The sequence below is a fragment of the Sorex fumeus genome, unplaced genomic scaffold, assembly GCF_029834395.1.
Source record: "Sorex fumeus unplaced genomic scaffold, SorFum_2.1 ptg000086l, whole genome shotgun sequence".
In the NCBI taxonomy this organism is placed as follows: Eukaryota; Metazoa; Chordata; class Mammalia; order Eulipotyphla; family Soricidae; genus Sorex; species Sorex fumeus.
This window is the reverse complement of record NW_026606143.1, coordinates 11,613,433-11,628,646: the sequence shown is the minus strand read 5'-3', so window position 1 is coordinate 11,628,646 and position 15,214 is coordinate 11,613,433.

The following is a 15,214-nucleotide window of genomic DNA, read 5'->3' as shown; positions in this document are numbered from 1 at the left end:
CAGGGGCAACTTTCATTCTAACATTTAGTTTTTGACCCTGATTACTACACAAAGCTTCTAAAGTATCTGGAATTTGTTGAGTGGAGGGAATTGGGTATTGATCTAACAAAGCTGTTCTTGGTGGACTCCTGGATAGCTTCAAATTGGAGACCACTCACTTTATAGACCATACTGTAATTAGGGGGACAGAGATAAAGTACAGTGGGTAGGGTGCTTGCCTTGCACAAGGTCAACTGGGGTTTCATCCCTGGCTCACCATATGGTCCCCAATCACTGCCAGCACTGATCGCTGAGCACAGAGCCAGGAGTAAGCACTGAGAACCACTAGCTGTGTCTACCTCCCGCAAAAAGATTGTAATCATAAGCCTGGAACATTTGACCCCACTCCTGGGAGGGGAAAGGGACTGGGTATTGTTATCAATTTTTATATTTTGGAATACACTAAAATGAACCTCTTGTAGCTGTTTCTTGAGAAGTCACTTGAGGTTATATTTTTTAAAAATTGGGAAGTAATTTAAGACAAACAAGGAAATGAAATTTGGAAAGCATTATTTCTAATCTGAGAGAACAGACAAAGAATATTCCAGGACTGTGGCTGTGCAATTGGCTGCAAGACCAACTATTTCAGACAAAAGCAGGAGAAAATAATACCTCAGCAAGATCTCCCAGAAATAAAGGAAACTGAAGGAATAAATGGAGAACTAACATCTTCAGTATACGGTAAAAAGTTTTTGATAAGAGCTGAAAAAATGAACTCATTGTAGACAACGTTTTAGGATATTCCCTTCTTAGTGTTATCATTATAACATTAGAGAAGGAAAAGAATTTCTAGCTAGACACAACTATTCCTAGATACAACTCTGCTCTAAGTTAAAAATACTACTATAATTATATGCATTATTATAAAATAATAACCTTGTACAATTACATGATAGTATTATGTTAAAATAGCACAGGTGTTTGTTGGTTTTCTATATTTACAATTACTCAATAGAGAAATTACAGAAAATTTAGTATGGTTAAAAAAATAGAATATAGAGGTCCAGGTATGAGACTAAGTGGTCAAGTGCTGGCCTTGTGTGCATGAGGCCCTAAGTTTAATCCCTAGAATGGTCCCACATCGCTGAATGTGATCTCTGGCTCTGCTGCAATCAAGTGACCCCAGGTGAGCACTGAAACCAAATGTGGGAGCACCACAACCAAATGTATAATCCTTGACTCCCTAGTACACTGGAACATCAACAAAGGGAAGGGGTGTGGGGGAATATAATATAAGGTTAACAATCTTGACAATATAAAATTAAAGTTACAACAGAAGGAATGGAGTGTTGGCAAGACATAAAGGAAAAATTTGGTCAATCCTGTCCATATAACTTCTATGAAAAGTCTCCTAGAAATAATTTCACATGCTCAGAGTATCTCGCCCACACGGCAGAGCCTGGCAAGCCATCCATGATGTATTCGATATGCCAAACACAGTAACAACAAAATCTCCAGTGGAGACGTTACTGGGCCCGCTCGAGCAAATCGATGAACAACGGGAGGGCCTTTACCTTTACCTTTACCTTTACCAGCTATTGCACTGCAAATACTAGGAAACCGGGATCTGAGAGGGAAAATGGACTTATGACACAATGTCTAAATGATTCAGTCATTTGGGCTTGCATAGGGTTCTGGAATTGTGACCCAAATTCCATGGACAAGAGGGGAAAAAACTGAAAAGTGTCCATGATTCATTTTCATCTCTATCTGATTTGTTTTGCCTTATGAAATGATAGGAACTTAAGAAATTAAGTTTTGTTAGAGAAAAGTAAAGAGATCCGTACATCAGGCACACCGTCTGGAAACAGACTTTTTATAACTACACCAGATGTTTGCAAGACTATTTATGCAATATTGGAAATATGTTAACTGTTCATCAACAAAATATTATAGAGTATATGCACATTAGATTACTTATAATACAGTCATTTTGTTATACCTATTGTACAAACAATGTAAAAATATACTATTCATGTGTGTATGTGTGTAGATGTGTACGTCTGTCTGTAAGTTGATGCATAACAAAGGTCTGGAATAACGCACATAAAATATTTAATGATAATCTGAGTGTGTTATAGATATTTAGAGTTAAATGAAAGTGTATATTCACCTTTATGTTATATTGATTTGGAATATTTTTATCAAATTTCATATGTTCAGACTTGTGCATTTGTCTTTAAAATCATTGGCCCTATTCTAAATTTTGGTGAAAAGTGCAACTCTGTAAATCCATCAAGGCTTTCTACTGCCTTGTAGAGATCTCCAATTTCTTAATTTTTAATTAATTTTGAGTTTGGAGGTGACACCTAGCTGTGATCAGAGCTTACTCCTGGCTCTATGTTCAGGAATCTCTCCTGGTGGGGCTCAGGGTATGCACCTGGGTGGGCTGTGGGTACAAAGTACACCTTACCCAATATACTGTGCCTCAACTTTTTCTTTTTGGGTCACACCAGCGATGCACAGGGGTTACTCCTGGCTCTGCACTCAGGAATTATTCCTGGTAGTGCTCAGGGGACCATATGGGATTCTGGAAATTGAACCTAGGTTGGCTGCATGCAAGGCAAACACCCTACCCACTGTGCTATTGCTCCAGCCCCTGTGCCTCAATTTATCATCAAATTAATGGGACTTTAAAGGTACTGTGGTTCACTTCTTTAACTTAACTTCACTTTTTTATATAGTACCTAAAGTAAAGGGGATTGGAAAGTGATATTCTGCCACACTGGACACTTTTGGAGATTATTAGTAGTGTTCATGATCCTTTACAAATGCAAAATTCTTTCATTGCATGTCCGAGATCCATAGCCCCAAAGTTCATTCATTTTGGCAGAACACCAAACGCAAAGTCTAGGAACATTAGTTGACACCCAGGAGTTACTATAATTTCTTCTTGCAAATTTTCAACTCTTGGTTGATAGCAAACATTTCACTAGCATTAGTTTTCCGTTGCCTTCCCCATCTAGATATGCAGGTTCTGGGGCCAGAATAATAATACAACAGGTAGGGTGGTTGCCTTGCATGCAGCTGGTTTGGCGGGATTGGGGTGGGGGCAGATGTTTTGATCCCTTCGAGCTTGCTAGGAGTAATCCCTGAGTGCAGAGCCAGGAGTTACCCCTGAGTACTGCCAGATGTGGCCCAAAAACAAAATAAAAGAAATAAGCAGATTCAATTGTTACATGGTTTTTGTCCAGAAGGAGTATAAGCTTTTCTCTGTATTTTAACCATACCTGCCAGTGCTCGGGGGTTACTCCTGTCTCTGTGCTCAGAGATTACTCCTGGCAGCACTCAGTGCCAGGGATTGAACTGGGTCAGACACATGCAGTGCAAATGCCTTAAACCCTGTACTGTCTCTCTGGCCCAACTAACTATATTTTTTTAATAAACTTTGCCTATGCATAACAGAGAATTTCTCTTTTTCAGCGTTCAATATGATGATCTTAGGGGGCCAGAGCAATAATACAGCTAGCTGGTATGGGTTTTGCTGACTCAGGTTCAATCCCCAGCATCCTATACGGTTCACCAAGCACCAGAGCACTTCCGGGAGTTATTCCTGAGTGCAGAGCCAGGAATAAGCCCTGAGCATCACTGGGGTGTGACAAAAAAGAAGAATAAATAAAGATGATATTAGGGGCCAGGGAGTAGAGTGCTTGCCTCATACGTGGTCAAACAGGGTTCAATTTCCAGCATCCCATATAGTCCCCTGAGCACTGCCAGGGGTGATCTCTGAGCACAGAGCCAGGATGTAACCTCTGAGCATCACAAAGTGTGGACTTCTTCCCCCTCAAAAAACAAGCAAATCATTCAGGATAGGAGATGTGTGCTGAAAGTAGATAAAGGACCAAATGTGATAGCCTCTCAGTATCTGTATTGCAAACTATAATGACCAAAAGTAGAGAATGAGGGGTTGGAGCCATAGCACAGAGGGTAGGGCATTTGCCTTGCATGAGGCTAACCCAAGTTCGATTCCCAGCATCCCATATGGTCCCCCGAGCATTCCCAGGAGTGATTTCTGAGTGCAGAGCCAGAAGTAACCCCTGTGTATCGCTGGGTATGACCCAAAAAGAAAAAAAAGTAGAGAATGAGGCAGGGGTAGGGTTGGTATGGGGAGATACTGGGGACATTGGTGGTGGAAAATGTACACTGGTGTAGGGATGGGTGTTCAATCATTGTGTGGCTGAAACTCAAACATGAAAGCTTTGTAACTAGGGATGGGTGTTTGATAATTGTATGAAAACTTGTAACTTTCTCACAGTGATTTAATAAAACTAAAAATAGATTTTTTAAAAAGCTTTGTAACGTTATCTCATGGTGATTCAATTAAAAAAAAGCAAAAGACAATCTTTGAAAAGCATTCTACTTTAAAATCTAGAATTTTAGTGACAATATAGAAGTAGTTTATTACATTGACTAGTTAAACATTGAGTGGGAATAATGGTATCTATTCTATAATTCACTTCATCAAAAATATTTAAAGCATAAGCCTTAACTAGAGGGGAGAATGGTTTCTAGATCTAGAGCCACTCAGAGTCCTGGAGTGTTTTGTGATTATCTGGGTCAATTGGATGTGAAGGTTTAATGGCCACAGGGGGGGGGGCATGTTACTGGAAGCTTGAGCAAGAGCTTAACCTGAAGCAGCCTTCTGTGTGACAAAGAGCCATTCTGAATGGAGAAAGCTCAGTTCCTCTTGCCACTCTGCCACTATCCCCTCCTACAATCACTCCTTAGTTCTCTTTCCCTTGCATTACTTCTTACTACTTCTCTAGAGCACTTATAGTCTAAACTTTGTTGCTTAGAGCTGGAGCAATAGTACAACGGGTAGGGCATTTGCCTTGCATGCAGCCAACCCGGGTTCGACTCCAAGCATCCCATATGATCCCTCAGCACTGCCAGGTGTAATTCCTGAGTGCAAAGCCAGGAGTAACCCCTGTGCATCACTGGATGTGACCCAAAAAGCAAAAGAATAGAAAAGAAAAAGAAAAAAAAACTGTTGCTTATTGATAGCCTGTCCATTCGGATGTACAGTTCCATGAGGAAAAATTTTGCTCACTTGTTTCCCTGGATCTTTCGTGGTGACTGGTTGCAGTCTAGGTTCATTACATGGATTATTGACCTCACCTGTGTTGTATGTGGGTGGGATCTAGGGAAAGGGAGCAGATTGTTAGAAGCTGGGAAGGGAAGGCCTAGAAGGACAAGGGGGAATAGAAATGAGACACAGCTGAGAGCCATTGAAAGCAACAGAAGGATACAGAATTCTGCTGATTTCTCTGAGGAAGAGTTGCTACAAAACAGACTGCTCTTCTTTCTTCTACTAACACTCAGGGGCCTGGAAAATGTAAGTTTCACTTTGAAGTTTGATGCATTTTTTTAACAAATGGGTTTTCATTGGAGTCCTGGGTCTGTATATCTTGAGTAAAGAGATCAAAGGAGAGCCACAGCTGTGATTCGTCATCCGGAGAATACAAACTTGGAGGTAGTTCAGCGCAGGAACATTCTAAGCACCATGGGGCTCATTCCCACAGAATCCAGCCAAGTCTATGCCCGTGGTGGCACTTCCGGCCTCAGTTCATAAGAGGTGGGCACCAGACTGTGGATTCATGGATTCTGCTCTGTCTTTCTGTTTGTGGATCTCTGGACTGCTCCGGAAGTGTCTAGTTCCTGCAATTGAAGTTGGTAATGAAGGGGATCAGTCTTGGGGAAGGAATTGGGCATTCATTTTCTTAAAAAATAGGGGCCGACTGTTTGGAGGATTCTCTCAGGATGCAAGATGCGTGCTGAAAGTAGACTATAGACCAAACACGATGGTCACTCAATACCTCTATTGCAAACCACAACACCCTAAAGGAAAGAGAGAGCAAAAGGGAATGCCCTGCCACAAGGCGGGGCAGGGTAGAGGGATGGGGTGGGGGGTGGGAGGGTTACTGGGATCATTGGTGGTGGAGAATGGGCCTGGTGGAGGGATGGGTACTCGATCATTGTATAACTGAAACACAAGCACACAAGTTTGTAAATGTACAACTGTACCTCATGGTGTTTCACTAATAAAAAATAAATAAAAATAAATAAATAAAAGACATTACATGAAAAATAAATAAATAAATAAATAGGGGTGGGATCGATGGTACAGCAGGCAGGGCATTTGCCTTGCATGCAGCCGACCTGGGTTAAATCACCGGCATCCCATATGGTCCCCCAAGCACCTCCAGGAGTAATTCCTGAGCACAGAGCCAGGAGTAACCCCTGAGCATCGCTGGCTGTGATCCAAAAGGCAAATATCGAGAGAGAGCATAGAGGGTAGGGCGTTTTCCTTGCACGTGGCCGACCTGGGTTTGATTCCTCCGCCCCTCTCGGAGAGCCCGGCAAGCTACTGAGAGTATTCCGCCCACATGGCAAAGCCTGGCAAGCTCCCCGTGGCATATTCAATATGCCAAAAACAGTAACAACAAGTCTCACAGTGGAGATGCTACTGATGCCCGCTCGAGAAAATCGATGAACAACGGGAGGATAGTGACAGTGACAGTGATATGTATATATATATATTTTTTTACATATCACTGTATATATATATATATATATTTACTTGGGGGGCAGCCAAAGAGTTAGCATAGCAGGTAAAGCCAACTGGAGTCCTATCCCTCTTACCATATATAGTTTCCTGAGCCTTGCCAGGAGTGATCCTTGAGTGTAGAGCCTTGGGGTGTGACCCAACTCCCTCCCCCCAAAAGAAAAGAATAAGTTTAATTTTTTTTATTTTGAAAGCCTTTAATACTAATATGTATAAATATATGAGCTGTAACTTTTTGTAAATAGAACAAACTCAAAGTATTTAAATATAAAATCAAAGAGGTGAATTTGGACCAACCTGTAATAAGTTTATTTTTTATTGAATCACTGTGAATTACAAAGCTACAAAGATATTTATGATTTGAGTGTCAGGCATACAATGTTCCAACATCAGTCCCTTCACCAGTATCCACTAGTTTCCACCAATATCCCAGTTTCCCTCCTGCCCCCAAGCCTGCCTCTGTTGTAGGCACATTTCCATCCACAGTTGTCCTAGTGTTCCCTTTCCTAACTAACCCCTCCTACCCCCCACCCCAGTGCCAAGTTTCCTACTGATCACCGGTTCTTCTCTTTGCTTCTATTTCTTTGGGGAATGGAGCATTGTAGATTGCAGCCTTGCCCTGAGCTCTGTTTCAGAATCTTCTCGTAGCAGGCCTCTCTCTGGTAGCAGTGGCTTTAGCAGCTCACTGCTCTTTCTCTTAGTTGCAGTTCTGATGCTCTGATCTTAGGATCTCAGGACAGCTCTGTGTGCTTGTTCTCTCTCTCTCTCTCTCTCTCTCTCTCTCTCTCTCTCTCTCTCTCTCCTCCTCCTCCTCCTCCTCCTCCTCTTCCTCTCTCTTGCTCTCTCTCGCTCTCTCTCTTGCTCTCTCTGACTTTCTCAGATCTGTGATACCACCAATCTCCACAATGCCTGTTCTCTCAAACCCCCTTGCTCCTCCCAGTCACAGGGAACTCTCTTTTATAGGGAAACAGGACAAAGCCAGAGCTGCACCAAAGCCCAAACACATCACAAGTATTCGAGCTCCCACCAGTTTTGTCTAAGCCAAGAGCTCATTCCCCTGTCCAAATCTTGCTATCGAACATGAGTCCCTTCAAGCCCGAGGCCTAACTGGGCTTGGTGCGGGAGAAAAACCTAACACAGCTAAAGGTGCCACAAGCACTCAACCCATGGCGTCCTTCTGTCCTCTGGTGGCAGCATAGCTGAACTGCACAGGCAGCTGTACAGTTGGAAAAAGACCAAAACAAAACAAAAAATATATTCTAAAGCCCCTGCCCATCAGAAGTGTGTGTGCACTTGTGTGTTTGCTTGGGATGAAAATCTCCCAAGTACTTTTCCTCCATGAGCCCTTAACATGCTTCTTTATTCATGCGGGCTCAGCATCAAGGGGAACAGGCTGAATGAAAGACAGGACCCTGCCTGCAAGGTCGGGACCTACGACACCACTCTGTCTCATTCAGATCACGGGAGCCTCCTCTCATAACCCTCTGCCATACGTGCCTAGAGAAAGGATTTCTTGCGTGGCTAGGAGGTTAGCACGATGAATTTAAAATCTCCATCGAGTATTCTCTGACTTTATGCTGAGTCTTGCTCGGTGCATTCCCTTTTATTTTTATTATTTTTATTTATTTATTTTATTGAATCACCATGAGATACAATTACAAAGCTCTCATGTTTGGATTTCAAGCATACAATGATCAAACACCCATCCCTCCACCAGTGCACATTCTCCACCACCAATGTCCCCAGTATACCCCCCCTTTCCAACCCTCCCCCTGCCTCCATAGCAGATAATTTCCCCCATACTCTCTCTCTACTTTTGGGCATTATGGTTTTAAATACAGATACTGAGAGATTATCATTTTTGGTCCTTTATCTACTTTCAGCACACATCCCCCATCCCAAACGATTCCTCCAACCATCATTGTGTTAGTGATCCCTTCTCTATTCCAGCTGCCTTCTCCCCCAGCTCAAGCACTCCATTTTAGTCTGTCAGTCTGAGCGTTGTTGACTTTCCCTGACTTCAATCTTACCACTTACTGAAGCATCCGCATTCCCCTTGGATTTTTCATTATGTACTGCTTCTATCTAATTACGTATAGTTTTGGTCCTAAGTTTGTGTGACTATCTATAGACATATCTCTAAAATGGGCCAGAAAGATTGTTCAAGTGGTATAGCACAGACTTAGTGTATGTGCAAATATCCAAGTTTAATTCCCCATTACCACTCCCCCCTCCCCACACCCCAGCACTACTGGCCCAAAGCACCAGACCATCAAAAACACATGGCCGGGCTGGGCATTGCCACCCCAACTCCACCCTTGCCAAGACCTCTGGATGTGGCCCCCATTGAAAAAATTAAATGTTGGGGCCAGAGATATAAGTACAGTGGGTAGTGTTTTTGCCTTGAATGCTGCTGACCTAGGTTGGAAGCCCAGTAATACATATGGTCTCCTGTGCACCACCAGGAATAATTCCTGAGTGTAGAGCCAGGAGTAATACCTGAGCATCACCATGTGGGTGACCAAAAAATAAATAAATGAAAAAAACATGTCAGGCTAGAGCCATAGTATAATGGGTAAGGCATTTCCCTTGCATGTGTCTGACTGGGGTTAGATTCTCAATACCCATATGGTCCCCCAATCCCCACCCCTACACACACATAACTAGTATTAATCTCTGAGCTCAGAGCCCTAAGTAACCCTGAGCACCACTGGGGGTGGCACAAAAACAAAAATAAAATATGTCCTAGTCGTAAATGCCCTAAGAAAATGGTTCTCCTTAATGTGTATATTCATCACCAGAGGAGAGTGAAAAATAGAGATTCCAAATTGTCTTCACCTCAACTTCCAGTTCTGATTCAACACTTGAAGGATGGAGCCCAGGCACTTTGATTTTAACAAACATTTTAGGTCTTCCCTATGAGGGTCAGCTGTAGATCCCTAGCCAAAACAGTGGTGCCACTGAGTTCTTCAGTGGTGCCAGTTTCACATCATTGGGCCCAGGAGCATTGAAGATTCTGCTTGGTTGGCCAAAATTTGCCAGGAATGGCCCCCAGAGCATTGTCTGAGAGAGGCCCCCATACAAAAAAAATTACAAAGGCTAGATGTAGAATTTGGATTTATCAGAAGAGAATACTATGTATGCTGACTTAGAAATATGATCCAATGTGGCAAGGATGTCTGATCTGAGCACTCTCATTCTGTTTTGGGGTTTTGTTTGTTTGTTGGCCATAACCAGCTGTGCTCAGGGCTTACTCCTGGCTCTGCAGGCTCAGGGAACCATATGTGGTGCTGTGGATCAAACCTGGGTTGGTTGCGTGCAAGGGAAATGCCCTACCCACTATCACTCTGACCCCAACTTCATTCTATTTATCTGGCTTCCAGAGGAAAGTGAAGAAGCTTGTTAGGCTTTTGTTTTATGGTAATGCTTTATGTAATCACTTAATCACTTAATCACTTAATCCCCGTTATTCATCGATTTATTCGAGCGGGTGCCAGTAACGTCTCCATTCATCCCGGTTGCGTGCTAGCGTAGCCCAATGGTATCTGTTCGTTTTAGGAACATGTAGAGCCTCAAACCGATCATTTAGGGTCTTGACGAAGAAGTCTGACCATCTTATAGGTGGGCGTCCACGTGATCTTTTGATGTCTCGTGGAATCCAATCAGTAATGGCTCTAGTCCAGCGGTTGTCTGTAAACCTCATTACATGTCCAGCCCATCTGATTTTTGATGTCTTGGCAAATGAGACAGCGTCTCTGATTCTTGAGCGTTGACGAAGATCAGAACTCCGGATTCTATCTCTCATTTGAGTGAATCGTGATATTCCAAGCATAGTTCTTTCTATTCCTCTTTGAGAGACCCGAATAGTGTTCTCATCCTGTTTTCGTAGGGTCCAGGTCTCTGAGGCATATGTTAATGCAGGAAGAATAGTGGAATCAAAGAGATGTGCTCGTAGTTGGAGGTTCTTTGTCCTTTTAGTTATTTCTTCAATGCTCTTGAAGGCATTCCAAGCCGCTCTCTTCCTCCTGCGTAACTCAGGTGCCAGGTCATTCATCATGTTGATTTCTCGACCTAAGTATATATAACTGTTGCATTCGGAGATGGTGGTTCCGTTGAGAGCGAATGGAGCGTCAGGAACAAGGCTGTTTCTCATAAACATTGTCTTCGTAAGATTCAGCTGTAGTCCGACCTTTCCACACTCACGGTCAAAGTCCGCAAGCATTTGTGTCGCTTGGCTGATGTTTGGTGTTATTAGAACGATGTCATCAGCAAAGCGGAGGTGGTGTAGTTGCCGACCATCTATCTTCACTCCCATGTTTTCCCATTCTAGTCGTCGCATGATGTTCTCGAGGGTGGCACTGAAGAGTTTTGGTGAAATGGTATCACCCTGCCGAACCCCTCTCTTGATATGGATGATTACTTCTTTGTAGAATGGTGAGATCTTGGTAGTGAATCCGCAATAGAGCTCACGAAGGATCCTGATGTATTGAGTTTGTACGCCCTGATTGGCTAGGGCTTCCATGACCGCTTCCGTCTCAACAGAATCAAAGGCCTTCTTTAAATCAATGAATGTTAGACAGAGCGGCATCTTGAACTCCCGAGATACCTCAATGAGCTTGGTTATTGTGTGGATATGGTCGATGGTACTGAATCCTTTTCGGAATCCAGCTTGTTCACATGGTTGTTCTTCATCTAGTGTTCTGCTAATCCTATTCAGGATGACTCGAGTGAATAGTTTGTAGATGACAGACAATAGGCAGATTGGGCGATAGTTGCCAATGTCGTGGATGTCTCCTTTCTTGTATAGTAGTACAGTCTTGCTGGTTTTCCATTGGGATGGAACCTTGCATTCAGACAGGTAGCTTTATGTAAAATATTTAAAATATTTGCAGGGACTTGAGAGGTAGTCCAGGAGTTTAGGTACATAACTTGCATGCAGCAGATATCACTGCAATCTTTGCGTTGCATGGTCCCCCAAGCATCATTAGGAGGGGCTCTTATATCACCTTAGTGCCATTTAGGAGGCCCCTCCAAATGTACTTTCATATCTCTTGTATCACTTATGGTTCCATTGTTCATCAGTTTGTTCGAGCAGGCACCAGTAACGTCTCCATTTGTCCCTGTCGCTTGCTAGCATAGCCCAGATGGCTTATTGGGGGCTTGTTCAGGGTCAGGGGAATGAGACCCATTATTGTTACTGTTTTTGGCATATCAAATACGTCACTGGCATATCAAATACGGGTAGCTTGCCAGGCTCTGCCAGGTGGGCAGGATATTCTCTGTAGCTTGCTGGGCTCTCCGAGATGTGGTGTGCAGAATTCCTGGGTGGGGAGGGGGAAAGGCCAGACTGGCAAGAAATACCTGCATTTATGACTCCTTCTACCTGAGTAAGGAATATTTATTTTTGTTCTTTTGGGGCCACACCTAACAGTGCTCAGGATTTACTCTTGGCTCTGTACTCAGAGATCATTCCTGGTGATCTTGGGCAACTATATGGGACACTCTGGATCAAACCTGGGTTAGCCGCATGCAAGACAAATGTCCTACCCGCTGTACTCTTTGGTCCCGTGTTGTATCATTTAAATTAAACTTACAAATTACATTCAATTATTTAAATGTTTGGAACCATAAGAGATAGAGTAAAAAGATACAGTTTCTTTCTCCATAATTTTCTTATCACTTTCCATTATCAGCAGACATTTGTTGTTTTTGTTTATAATGTGCTTTTACAAATGGTATTGCAAGAACATTCTTTTATTTTTCTTTATCCAGCCATATTATTCTTTTAGGTTTATAGATTATAACAAATGTGGTCCATAACATTTAAAATTTTGATGGATGCTGCCAAATTGTCCTCCAAAAAGTGCATATTAATGATTCATAGAATAGCTCTATGGTAACTCTTTAGTGCATACTATCACGGTTTCCCAAGAAACAGCTGCTCCCAGACATATTGACTCAGCCAAAGTCAATAGTTGGCTTAGTTTTATTCCCCTTGCTAATAAGCAAGGTGGAATAATTTGAGTGCCTGACCACATTAGTTAATCGTTTGAGACTGGGATCAGGTTGGAAGGGAAGGTAGGGACTGGCAGAAACTTGAATCTGCATAGACCATGAAACATGAATGACTCATGGGCTCTTTTGACCCACAGGTATTTGCTTTCTCCTGTACAATTTTAGGATACAAGAGTGTTGAAGAGAATCAGAATCCATGTTATGTGTTACTAAAGCAATACTAAATCCCATTCCTGATATTTTCTGCCATATGATTCTCTCTGTGAACAATAATCACTTCGTGTAACAATCCTGACCTTTCTTTACTCTTATTTACTCCTGACCTGGGAAGTGGAGAAGTTTTTCCTTATTTTCCTCTTTGCAGATGATGCACCAAAGTATGTTTCTGCTTAGCAGTTATAACCCAGGGATTCAGTATTACGACTAGTTTCCCCCATGGGGTCAGAGTCATAGTACAGTAGGTAGGGCATTTGCCTTGTATGCGGTTGACCCGGGTTTGATCCCCAGCATCCCATATGGTCCCCCAAGCCTTGCCAAGATTAATTCCTGAATGCAGAGTTGGGAGTAATCCCTGAGTATTGCCGGGTATGGGCCAAAACCAAAACCAAACAAAAAAAGACTAGTTTCCCCCAGCAAGATCCCTTCTCCAACAGAAAAATTTTTAATTGTTATATGCTTTTATCCTTGTCTCTTTATTTTTCCATTACTCACATACTACTTATTTGGCCCATATAAGTTCATACATAAATGCTGGAAAAATATTAAGATTTTGAAATTGAGAGATTTCTAATCATAATCCATATTTCTCAATTTCTTACAAAACTAAATTAGAACTCCAATATTTTATTCCTAAATTTTGATTATGGCTATAAAAGGGTTTCTTTTCAGAGCTGGAGAGATAGCACAGCGGGTAGGGCATTTGCCTTGCACGCGGCCAACCCGGGTTCTATTCCCAGTATCTCATATGGTCCCCTGAGCACCACCAGGAGTAATTCCTGAGTGTATAAGCCAGGAATAACCCCTGTGCATTGCCGGGGTATGACCCAAAAAGAAAAAAAAAGTTACATAGATGAATCCATATAGTATGCGTTCTTTTACTGTTGGGGGACCACACCTGACAGTGCTCGGGGTCACATCTGGTGATACTCAGGAATACCATATGAAGTGCTGGAAATCCAACCAGTTCAACCATGTGCAATATAAGCACCATAACCTCGGAAATACATGCTCTTTGGGGACTGGTTGTTTGGAGGCCATTCCTGGCAGTTCTCAGAGATCACTCCTCGTGGTAATGGGGGATCATATGTGGTGCCAGGGATTGAACTTGGGTCAGCCATGTGCAAAGCAAGTACCCTATCTGCTGTATTACTGCTCCAGTCCCTTGGGACTGGCTTTTCTTGTCCAGAATAACTCTTTGTGATTCATGCAAGTTCTTATGTACCAATAAATTGATTTTTTATGAATCATACTACTTCACATAAAAGTTTGCCTGAAGATATGCAGGCTGAAGTGTGTCAGAATCTAGTATGCATTAAAATATATCTAAAAAAGTTGAAACAAGGAATAAACTTTATGTATTGGTCTGATGAAACTTGTGTATCACTGCAAAGCTCAGGTATCAAATTTCCTGACTTGAGAAAGAGGAGCTGCAAAGGAATGTCCCCATAAAGTTTCACTGGGGAAGGGGCAGGGACAGGTAGGAAGAGGTGGTGGTGCTGGAAATTGAACCCAGGACCTTGTGCATACAAGGCAAGTGCTCTAACATGGAGACACCTTTCCACCTACTTGCCCCCTTTTCGTTTTTTCAATAGTCCCTATTTCAAAGCTTTTGTTGGATGTATCTGTATTTTTGTTTTGTGGTGCTAGGGATCAAACCCAAGTCTCATGGCTGCAAAGCATGTGCTCTACTGTTGAACCACACCCCCTGACTCACATACCTTGGGTTTTTTTTTTTCTTTTTTTCTGCAGTGCTGGAGATCAAACCCAGGACTTCATATAACCAAAATATAACACTCTACTGCTGAGACATATCCCCAGCCCATAAGGTCTCACTTTTTTTTAATGTTTTTTAATAAATAACTGCTATTTATTCAGCCATTCGTTAAGCTGATTGAACTGGGCATGAACTCCATTTTACTTTTTTATTTTTATTCAGAATGTTAATATTTTCTTTTTTTGCTTTTTGGGTCACACCAGCGATGCTCAGGGGTTACTCCTGGCTCATGCATTCAGGAATTGCTCCTGGCAGTGCTCGGGGGACCATATGGGATGCTAGGAATCAAACCTGTGTTGGCCATGTTGGCTGCGTGCAAGGCAAACGCCCTACCCGCTGTGCTATGGCTCCAGCCCCAGAATGTTAATTGTATTATATTATTCTATTATTTTTTTAATCACCATGAGATACAGTCACAAAGCTTTCCTGCTTGAGCTTCAGTCATACAATGATCAATCACCCAAACCCTCCACCAGTGCACATCTTCCACCATCAAGAACCCCAGTATCCCCCCATCCCCCTCCTCCCCCTGCCTCTATGGCAGAAAATCTCCCCCATACTCTCTTTTATATTGTTTGTTATAAATAGCATTAAAGATGTCA